Raw genomic sequence first — 9,880 nt, 5'->3', positions numbered from 1 at the left:
GGTTTTGTGTGTCAACATGACACAAGCTGGAGTTATCACAGAGAAAGGAACCTCCCTTGAGAAAATGCCTTAAGGCTGGGTCTCCAGGAGGCATTTTCTCAATTAGTGATCAAGGGTGGGAGGGCCCATTGTGGGTGGTGCCATCCCTGGGCTGACAGTGGTGTGTTCTACCAGAAAGCAAGCTGAGCAAGCCAGGGGAAGCAAGCCAGTAAGTAACATCCCTCCATGGCCTCTGCATTAGCTCCTGCCTCCATGTTCCTGCCTTGTGTGACTTTCAGTCCTGACTTCCTTTGGCAATGAACGCCAATGTGGATGTGGAAGCTGAATAAACCTGTTCCTCCCCAACTTGCTTCTTAGTCATGATGTTTTGTGCAGGAATAGAAACCCTGAGACAGCAGCCAAAGCTGAGCATTATGGGTTAAAGCACAGAGCCCTGGTTTCTAAAGCATTCCCTGGATCGAACTATCAGTCTTGCCTCCCTCACCCCCTGCCCCGCCCCTTGCCACTTAGTAGGACAACAACATCTACCTCTTCCAGACTTTCCAGGTTTCTTATAGGCAGCTGTTAGCACGTCCATCCCTTAGTCCATTTGATCCCTTGGCTGGATAGATAGAGGCTGAGCTTTCTTTGTAAAAGTGTAATTGGCTAAAATGCTCCTTGTCTTCTTAAGATGGACTTTCAGACACTGCCATGGGAAGGAGAGGGGTTTGTGCTGCTGCTCTGATCTTTGTTTCTCCCTCTTCTCTGCTTTTGGTGGAATTTTTAAACTACTTGTTACTAGAGTTTCTGTCCAGACTGGGCATTCCCAGGTCCTTGGTGCCTTGCTCAAAGAACTGGAGACGCATACAGAGATAGCCAAGTAGCAAGGGAGTTTTGTCAAAGAGCGAAATGGAGTTCCTGGCCAGATGAGCTGCAAGAGAGCAGTGGACGACTTGAGCTAGCGTGTTGAAGAGTGGCCAGTTACTGTTTGGGGTCCAGCGGAAGGAGGATTGGTCGCTACAGCTGAGGAATGGATGGCTTTCTGTGTCGATTGACAGGCTTGGGTGACGCAAGCTTTTACTCACTGCTGTCGTCCTTTCCCACAATGCATCTGACTTTATTCCTCTTCACACCTAATTGTGTACAGGCATCGAATCTATAGGAGGTTTTTCCTAAGTTCATTCTGAGGACACAGGCAGCTTCAACATGCATAGACCTGTGACAGACAGTGTCATCAACTCGACCCAAGTTAGATGGGCTCTGGGCAGGCTTGAGAGGTTTAACTGAGGTGGGAAGACCTGTCAGAGCTTGGGCAATTCCCTGGGTGGGGGAATCCTGGACTGCAGAGGGCAGAGAATGGGAACAGAGCTAACAGCTAGCGTGCATTTTGTGTTACTGTCTGCTTCTGATTGAAGACGTGGTATCAGTAGCCACTCCTCCATGGTGATTCCTCTTCAGGCCTGGGCTGTCCCAGGAACTGTGAGCTAAAGTGAGCCCTTTTGCCTTCCGTTGGTATTGTCAGTATATCTTATCACAGCACTAGGAAAGAAATCGAAGCACACCCCAAAACGGAGCAGACCGGATCATCCCGTTTTCCTTTGTTTGGGATACATTTTGGGCCCTGAGGGGGAGTTACTGAGAGGTGCTGTGGAGGAGAGAGCTCAGGTGTAGTTTGGAGCCAGGTGTGTGTGCAGCTCTGTCCAGGTGCTAAGAGCTTTGCCAGTGAGGGGCGTGTGCACAGCGATCGGAAGCTGCCTACGGTCTGGGTTGCTAGGCTCGCTTATGCCTGCCTCGTACTTTTTTTTTTTTTTTTTTTTTTTTTGCTTTTGCAGATGGTAGCTAATTCATACTGGTAAGATAAAAATATGGTCCAGCTTGAGCTATGAAGGGAAAAAATGAGTACCAAGTCATTACGGATTTTAAATGACAAATTTAGCAGAGACCTAATTCTGTTATTCTTAATCAAATATTATTAATGAGACAATTGTACTTTAAAACTGAAGTGTTGAAGAGCTGGGGACGTACTGTTGGTAAAGTGCTTGCATTCACGAAGGAGCTCTGGGTTTGATCACTAGTGGGTGTGGTGGCTTGGGCCTGCAACTCCAGGATGTGGGAGGTGGGTAGAGGCAGGGGGATCAGAAGCCCATCGTTAGATACAAAGCAAATAGGAGGTCATCCTGGAATACATGGGACCCTGTGTCAAACAAAACGAGGCACCAGCTACCACCTACATACCAACAAAACAAACAGCCCCTCCATCAGCCTAAATGGACTGACAACCAACCAAACACTTAGAAACAGGAAAATGCTAGACAAATAGATGTTTGAGAATACTGCCATTTTCTTTAGAACACTGCCATTAAAAAAAAAAGATAACCACTAGCTATTTAGACAACTCTGAAGGAAATCAAAACACAAATTTGCAAAATCTGAGCTGATGGGAAACTAACCAGTTATCCAAAGGAAATGAAATATTTCCTTTTCTGAAAAGTCTAAATGCTGTGCATAAAAGATGAGTCGGTCGGACTAATTTTCTACTAGAGTGAGATGTCAGAGGTTACGTAACATAAAGAAAAGAGGCTTATTTTAGTTCCTGTTTCTGACTCTAGGTCAGGGACCTGCGTCAGATGGGGGTCTTCTTGCTGGCACAGGAATCACATGGGGAGAGAGAGAAATACAAGGGAATATAATATGTCCCTTGTCCCTTCTGGTTTCTCTTTTCCTAGAAAGCAACTGATATGCAACCATGACAGTTCACCTTGGCGTCTTCATCTGACAGTGACCAAATCAGCCGCCAAAGGCTCCATTACTAACTATCTGTGTCCTCTTACCACCAAGTGCCTCACAGTGGGGATTATATTTCTACTTGGGGACACTTGGGACATACACTGATGTAGCAAAAAGGTTGCCTTCTAGGCAAGAGTGGACCATCGAAAATGACCCCAGGGATCAGATGTTTCAACAGATCGACTACTATGGTGTCACTTAAGTATTCCTTTCTCTCTTCTTTAAAAAAAAAAAACGTTTTATTGGTTCTTTGTGAATTTCACATCATAAGCCCAAATCCCACTCATCCCCCTCACTCCGTATCTGTCCTCCACCCTTGCAACCCCCACCCCTACTCCCTGAACCACCAACAGAGGAAAAAAAAATCTCATTGTGGAAGCTGTAGTGGGTTCTACAGTATCCTCTTTGTCCACACTTCTTTGCAAGCATTCATTGTAATGACTCATTGGTCTGGGACGAGGTCTCCGGCTTCTGCTACTCTATCGATATTAGAACTTCACTGGGACTCCTCTCGGATATCCTGCTGTTGCCCTGTGCCATGGAGACCCTGAAGCTTTGGATCTGTAGGACCGGCCCTTTCACTCACTCCAGCAGCTCATCAATGGGGCAGATGTTGGGCCAGGCCCTGGATCTGGGCCCTCAGAGGTATTTGAGGTTGTCAGCACACATCTCCTGCTGTCATGCCAGAGGGGCCAATTTACCCAGAATCACTGGTACCAGAACCAGTTCTATGCTGCTGCCCAGGCAAGGTGCAGGGCCCACTCTCGCAAGTGCTGCAGATGGTGAAGGGCAGGACCAGCTCTCCTGCTCTTAGGACCCCAGGGCTAGGTCTTCCACCTGACATAGGTGGTGAGGGGTAAGCAGGGAGGAGAGTATCTTTCACTCATCCACAGGGCCACAGTCTTGAATACTGCACTTTAGGGGCAGAAGGGTGGGGTCAACCCTCTTGTTCTCATGCCTCTAGGGCCAGCTCTCCCACAATTCCCAGGTGATTGGTGGGGCCAGTTCACAACCTCAGACATCAGTATGTCTGTGGGTGTCAGCGCAGACCAGGGACGTCCACCTGGCTTAGGTGGTAACAGACCCCTGCTGCTGTAGGGCCATAGCCTCGATGTGGCCCCTATGGCAGGACAGGCCAGGACCCCACCATGGTCCCAGGTGGCAACACAGGCTTCTCACTTTAGGCTGTTCCTCACTAGAGCCTCCAGTCCTGCCTCTCTTCATTGTGCCCACACCCTTCTGTTCCTCTTTCTCTTCCATTTCTCTACCACTTACTCGCTCCTCTTAGCGGCACCCAGGGTCTCTCGGGGTCTGGGGTTGTTTTAGGAGTCGTCTCAGGAGTGCTGTGCTCCACTTGCGCATTATGGGTTATCTCGAGCATGGCGCTGGTCTGGTGGTCGTCTCAGGCTTGCTTTTTGCCTGACCCACCTGAGTCTCTCTTGGACTCACTCAGACCCGGAGGTCCCAGCCAGGGTTCTATTCTCTGGCTTACTTCCCGTCCTGGGAGCCCTCCAAGCCTGCCTGGTGCCAGACTGGTGGTGATCTCAGATTTACTTTTTTCAGGGAATATTAAGCTAACTAATCATTCAGACATTTATAGGTCAGAAGACTGAACATAGACATAACCTCTCTTCTCTGCCACCTACTGTCACGCGTGTGACAGACACAGCAGCCACATCTGCAATGCCTCTAGGAGCCAGAAGAGGGCGTCGGATCCTTTGATACTGGAGTTTTAGATGGTTGTGAGCCACCACTTTGGTGCTGGGTCATCTTTCCAGCCCCAAGGTAGCCTAAAAACTTCCAGGCCTGAAATTTTTAATAGCGTAAGGCAATGCAGTCTTTAATGAGCAGTTAACCTCCGAGCTTTGAAGAGTCCTGAAAAGAGCCCAAAGCCGCTAACTCTTGTAAATGTGCAACAGAGACAAAATCTGCTGTAGGCCTTAAAGGGAAAAGCTAGGACTACACAGCGTTAGGTCTCAATTGTTAGGCTGAAAGGCTAGCTGAGCTGCTGATTAACATACCAAAGCGGACGCTGGTCAACAGGCTGTCAGCGTTGCAAATTCTCCTCACAGAGTTCTGGTTCCTCACACTCCTTACCACCCCTGCCCGACCCTAAATCTCTCCAGCCCCTGAGCTTCCCTTCCCTTCCCTTCCCCCAGCTTCTGATTCCTATACAACTCGGCCATTTTCTCTTGCTTCTTTTGGTTTCCATGCACTCTCTTGGCCTCTTGGCCCTGGGTCCCCTCCCCTGGCCTCTCCTATCCTCTTTCTCTCTCTTCCCCTACTCCTTTCCCGGGCCTGGTTCTGGATCTTTCCACTTGCCTCTGGCTGTGCACTTGTTCATTCTCTCTCTCTCTCTCTCTCTCTCTCTCTCTCTCTCTCTCTCTCAGAATAATATCTGATAGGTTATTTCTCTGCTGTCAGTATAACTAGCCAATTCAAGACAGATTAGATTATATTAAAAGCAAGTTTATTGGGAAACTGCTCTCAGGTGGGCGAGTTCACTGGTCCCAAGGACTAAGGCCAGGGAACTCACCCTGGGGAAGGGGATAGGAAAGGGAGAGAAAAAGGTGCGCATGCGCATGCGCAGAGAGAAAAGAGACGATGGGGGAGAGAAAGATAACTCAAAATGTCTGGATTATATAAGGAGGAGCCTCTAGGGGAAAGGAAGAAAGTTCAGCATTGAGGACAGGGTGGGAGAAAGGAAGAAAGTTCAGGGTTGAGGGCAGGGTGTGCCAAGTACAGACTGAGGGATGCTGGGATAACCTAGAGGCCAGGTCTGCTTTGGTATGTAAAATATGCATCTCTGCCGGTCTGCGTTTCGACCTGCTTGGGGGTGGGGGTGGGGGAGCCGGAGAACTGCTAGAATGTCCTTAGGGAAGGCAGAATGCCATCTAGGATAGGGGTCCCGCTCCGTCTTCTTCTAGACGAGGAACTGCAAGATCTGGGATGGATCCTCAAACTCCTGTGTACCCAGACACAGCTGGGGAACTTGAGGCGTTGATAATGGTTGTCCCCATCCTCCTGTGTGCCCAGACAATGCTGGGATCCTGGAGGAGTTGGGAACAGGGGTCTGAGGGACTGGCCAAGCCCAGGATGAGGTAGAATCCCGCTTGGCTCCGAGTGAGTACCGGAAGTATGGGGGGGACTGGAAGAGCTGCCTTGTCCTGGAGAATAGGCGAGGCTTTTTACTATTCCCAGCAGAGATCATTGATGAAGAAGGTGGTTGCTTGTCCAGACTGTTTTATTCATGGCAGATGAGGATGCATATGTCTTACTCAGGGTGAGTCAGGGATTAAACACCTTGTAGGAAGGGATGCCCAGGAAGGGAAGCTCATTGGCTAAACACCTGGGGCCTATCTAGACCCCTCATTAGCACTCCAGGTTTTCATGACCAGTTGTCATGGTCCTCTTAGTGGGGTGTTGTGGTCACATGTTCCAGGACAGGTAGTCTGGCCAGGAGCCGATTCTAACACCTACCGCTCCCCCCCCACCCCCCCCACCCCCCGGAGCTGGGGACCGAACCCAGGACTTTGCGCTTGCTAGGCAAGCGCTCTACTGCTGAGCTAAATCCCCAACCCCACACCTACCGCTCTCAATTGTGAGATTTACCGGGAGTTTTGATTCTGCGTCCATCTTACCAGTTCGTCTGTCTGGTAGGACAGTTCCACTTGCCCCCCCCCCCCCACTTCAGTCCCTTGTCCCGGGGTCTGACACCGAACATGAAGGATGTTGGACACGTAACAGAATGTTCAGTAGCTATTTTACTTCTTCTTTTGAAAACCCTTTGTTCAGTTTCATCACAGATATTTTCTGATCGGGTTATTTGTTTTCTTGACACTTAGTTACTTGGGTTCTTTGTGTATTCTAAATACTAAGCCTCTCTTCGGTATATAGACGGAAAGGATTTCCTCCAGTCTCCTAAGCAGGCTGCTTCTTTACTTGGTTGACAGCAGCCTTTGCTATGTATAAGCTTTTTAGTTTCCTGAAGTCTTATTTGTCAATTGTTGGTCCACAGGCAGGAGAGCATCCTGGACTTAACTTTGTATAGCCTTCTAAACTGCACCACAGCCCAGAGAGAGCATGTAGAGTCCTTAATAAGTTTATTCTCAGTTAAAAATAAACACATTTTAAAAAAGTGAAAGAAAAATGAATTTAAAAATGAACGAGGTAGCACAGTGTGCTTCTTGTTACTATATTGTGGTTTCTTTGAACTTGGAAGATTAGGGAGGATATCAGGAAAGGAGCATGTTGGAAACAGATATGACTCTAAGAAAGGGAGACAGCGGTGGGCAGATCTGGATGAGTTCAAGGCCAGCCAAGGCTACATACAGTGACCTTGTCTCAGAAAAGAAATAAAGATGCGGGTTTGGGAGGCAGGGTGTGTATTTCATGTGTGGACAGAAATATAGACTATGCCAAGTACATTAGGTGTCAGCATATGTAAATTCAAAGCTCTTTTCACACCAATTGAATAAGACACTCAAAATTTCCAGATTCGGTTGGTCGCGGAACTGTGTGGTGGGACAGAGTACTTTAGTTGAGAGTGCTGGTGGCTTCCACAGTCTGGCTCCCTCTGTCCTTCTGATGGAGTGCACTTCCCAATAACCAGTCTTTTTCCATCTACAGTGGTCCGAGTTCCTTCTTCTAGCATGGGATGCTAGTCTATCAACCCAGTCTCAAAACATTTATACTTCGGACGTAGGAGCGGGTGTCTGTCAGTGACGGCACTGAGTGAGCATTTCCACCCAGAGCACGCACTGTGGTCTGCAGAAGACAGAACATCTCTGCTCAGGAAGTTCACAGACAAGGACAATGAGCCAGCTGTGTGAGGACTCTGAGTGTCCCGCTTCATGACTGCAAGGACAGCCTCTGGCGCCACACATGGCTCCGCTCACGTGGTCTTTAACGTCTTAAGTAACAACGTCTTCCTCCTCTCCGGGAACCGTCTGTATAGTTTTTACCATTCGAGTCAATAGGAAGGCTAATGGGTACCAGTCAAAGTGGAAACGGGTCACATGGAGCTACCCTGGCCGCTCACTACACCCATCCGGATCGGAGCGGGTGGATATCATCAGGAGCCAGGGCCTGGCTTGCTCACAGTGTGGCCTGGTCGTCCCCGGGTGCTGAATGGAGTGTAGACCTGAGCTCACAGATGCACTTTCTCTGATTGGCTGTGAGGAGCAGAGGAAGTGGGGGCGCTTCATGCTCCAATCTAACCTACAGACTCAGCTTCCTTTCACAAATCACACTGGAGCCTCAGAGGACCAGCCTCGCCCACAGGGCAGTCAGCCACAGCCGCAGAGGCTGCTGTCTCTTTACTCAGCCTGGCCTGCCTTTCACAGATGACCCCCCCCCCCCCACTCTGTACTGTCAGGGAGCCATCAGCTTGGTCTGCTGACCGCCCCCCACCCCCGCCCCGCAAACACTCAGTCGCATCCTTTGATCACACTCCAAGGTTTCTTTCACTTTTATAATTTCGTGACTCTGAGAATTTGGTCTGACTGTCAGTCCAAGGATAATGTTCCTTATCAGCATTGCTTAAAAGCTAGGGCATTTTAAGCTAATGTGGGGCCGCTTCTCTCCTCCATTAGCTTGTAGCAGGCAATCCTTGGTTGCCATGGAGATTCACATCCCCTAGTGGTACGATGTGCAGGGGAAAGAGGTGGTGATGGTGGTAGGTATGAGAGCCTTCTTTTTCCCTCGGTCTCCCAGATGCTGCTCAGTGCCACAAAGGACTAGATCAGGCTGGCAATCATCTCTCCAGATACACCAATGTGAGAGCGGCTGTCAAAATTTAAATTCCTGCTGAGCATCCCAGAGCACACGTGGGAACCCCAAGAAAGGCTATTTTCAACCTGCGAAAGTGTTCTGCACCAGGTCTCTCAGGACTTAATTAAATGAATGCATTCTCACTGGTAAGGGCTTTCATTTCTAAGTTCTCTCACCTCGAATGAGCATTGTTTGTGCAAAGCTGCCCTGCTTTAAAGCTGACCTGCTCTCACAAACTTGGTGCAAGCAATCTCTGCCTGTTCTCTCCCTGCTGATGGGGACCTGTACTCTGTGCCTGGACCCTGATGGCACGGAGGGTCATGCAAGGTAATCCCAGGTTTGCCGTCCTTCTTGGGGAGCTTGAAGCTCTGAGATGGAGAACCCATGCTGTCCTGGGTCCAGGCCCTTTGCATCCAGGGTTTGCTCCCTGGAATTTGTCCTGGGGTATAAAGGTGGACCTGCACAGGCCACCCTGCTCATAAAATTCTGAAGACCTTGGTCCTCAGAGTACTTATTGCTTATTTTGACAGGGTTTATAATCTAGCTTGGTCTCTCATTCATCTTTTCGTCTTTACCTGCTGGGATTATAGGTTTGTGACCATCCATACCCAGCAGTTTTATCATTTATTTGTGTATGTATGTGGTATGTATTTGCGTGTGCAGGTGTGCACACACACACATGACAATAGGCCAGTGTTCTCAACCTGTGAGTTGTGACCCATTGAGGGGCCCAAATGGACCTTTCACAGCAGTTGCTTAAGACCATCTGCATGTCAGATATTTACATTATGATCCATAACAGTGGCAAAATTACAGAAGCAATGAAAATAACTTTATGGGTGGGGTCACCAGGACACGCGGAGCTGTATTAAGATAGCAGCTGTAGGTAGGCTGAGAACCGGTGGCCTAGGCCATAGATCGATCGCCACTGGGTCTGCTTCTCCCTCACTTTCTACCTTATTTATTTTTTAAAGATTTATTTACTTTTGTTTTGTGAATGTTTGGTAAAGTTATGCGCGAGCGCGCGTGTATGTGTGTCTGTCTGTCTGTCTGTCTGTCTGAGCATACCATATGCATGCCTGATGTTCTGAGATACCATAAAAGGGCCCCAGGTTCTCTGGAGCTGAAGTTTGGGGTGGTTCTGAACCATACCATGTGGGTGCTGGGATCCAATTCCCAGTCCTCTGCAACATACTGAGCCACCCCTCCAGCCCCCCATCTTGAGCTGGAGTTTAGGGATTGGCTGGCCAGTGGGTTCCAGGAGTCTGGCTGGCTCTGCAGCTCCCTCACCCAAGCCCTAGCCCTGAGCGTGCAGGTTGTAGGCATGGGCTACTGAACTGGC

The 9,880-nt window shown here is 49.1% G+C and overlaps 1 long non-coding RNA gene and 1 other non-coding gene across 2 annotated transcripts; one reads left to right on the top strand and one right to left on the bottom strand.

The window, feature by feature from the left end:
* Nucleotides 1-4,331: 4,331 nt before the first annotated feature.
* LOC120098385 (small nucleolar RNA SNORA17) lies at nucleotides 4,332-4,466 on the bottom strand. The gene has a single exon (XR_005496569.1). It is a non-coding gene; the product is annotated as a small nucleolar RNA SNORA17 (small nucleolar RNA).
* A 2,455-nt stretch (nucleotides 4,467-6,921) lies between these two features.
* Nucleotides 6,922-8,688, top strand: LOC134482981 (uncharacterized). Its single transcript, XR_010059762.1, has 2 exons — nucleotides 6,922-7,830; nucleotides 8,482-8,688. It is a non-coding gene; the product is annotated as an uncharacterized LOC134482981 (long non-coding RNA).
* Nucleotides 8,689-9,880: the final 1,192 nt, after the last annotated feature.

The sequence above is a fragment of the Rattus norvegicus genome, chromosome 18 (assembly GCF_036323735.1).
Source record: "Rattus norvegicus strain BN/NHsdMcwi chromosome 18, GRCr8, whole genome shotgun sequence".
NCBI classification, from domain to species: domain Eukaryota; kingdom Metazoa; phylum Chordata; class Mammalia; order Rodentia; family Muridae; genus Rattus; species Rattus norvegicus.
This window is presented reverse-complemented; position numbering and strand designations above follow the sequence as displayed.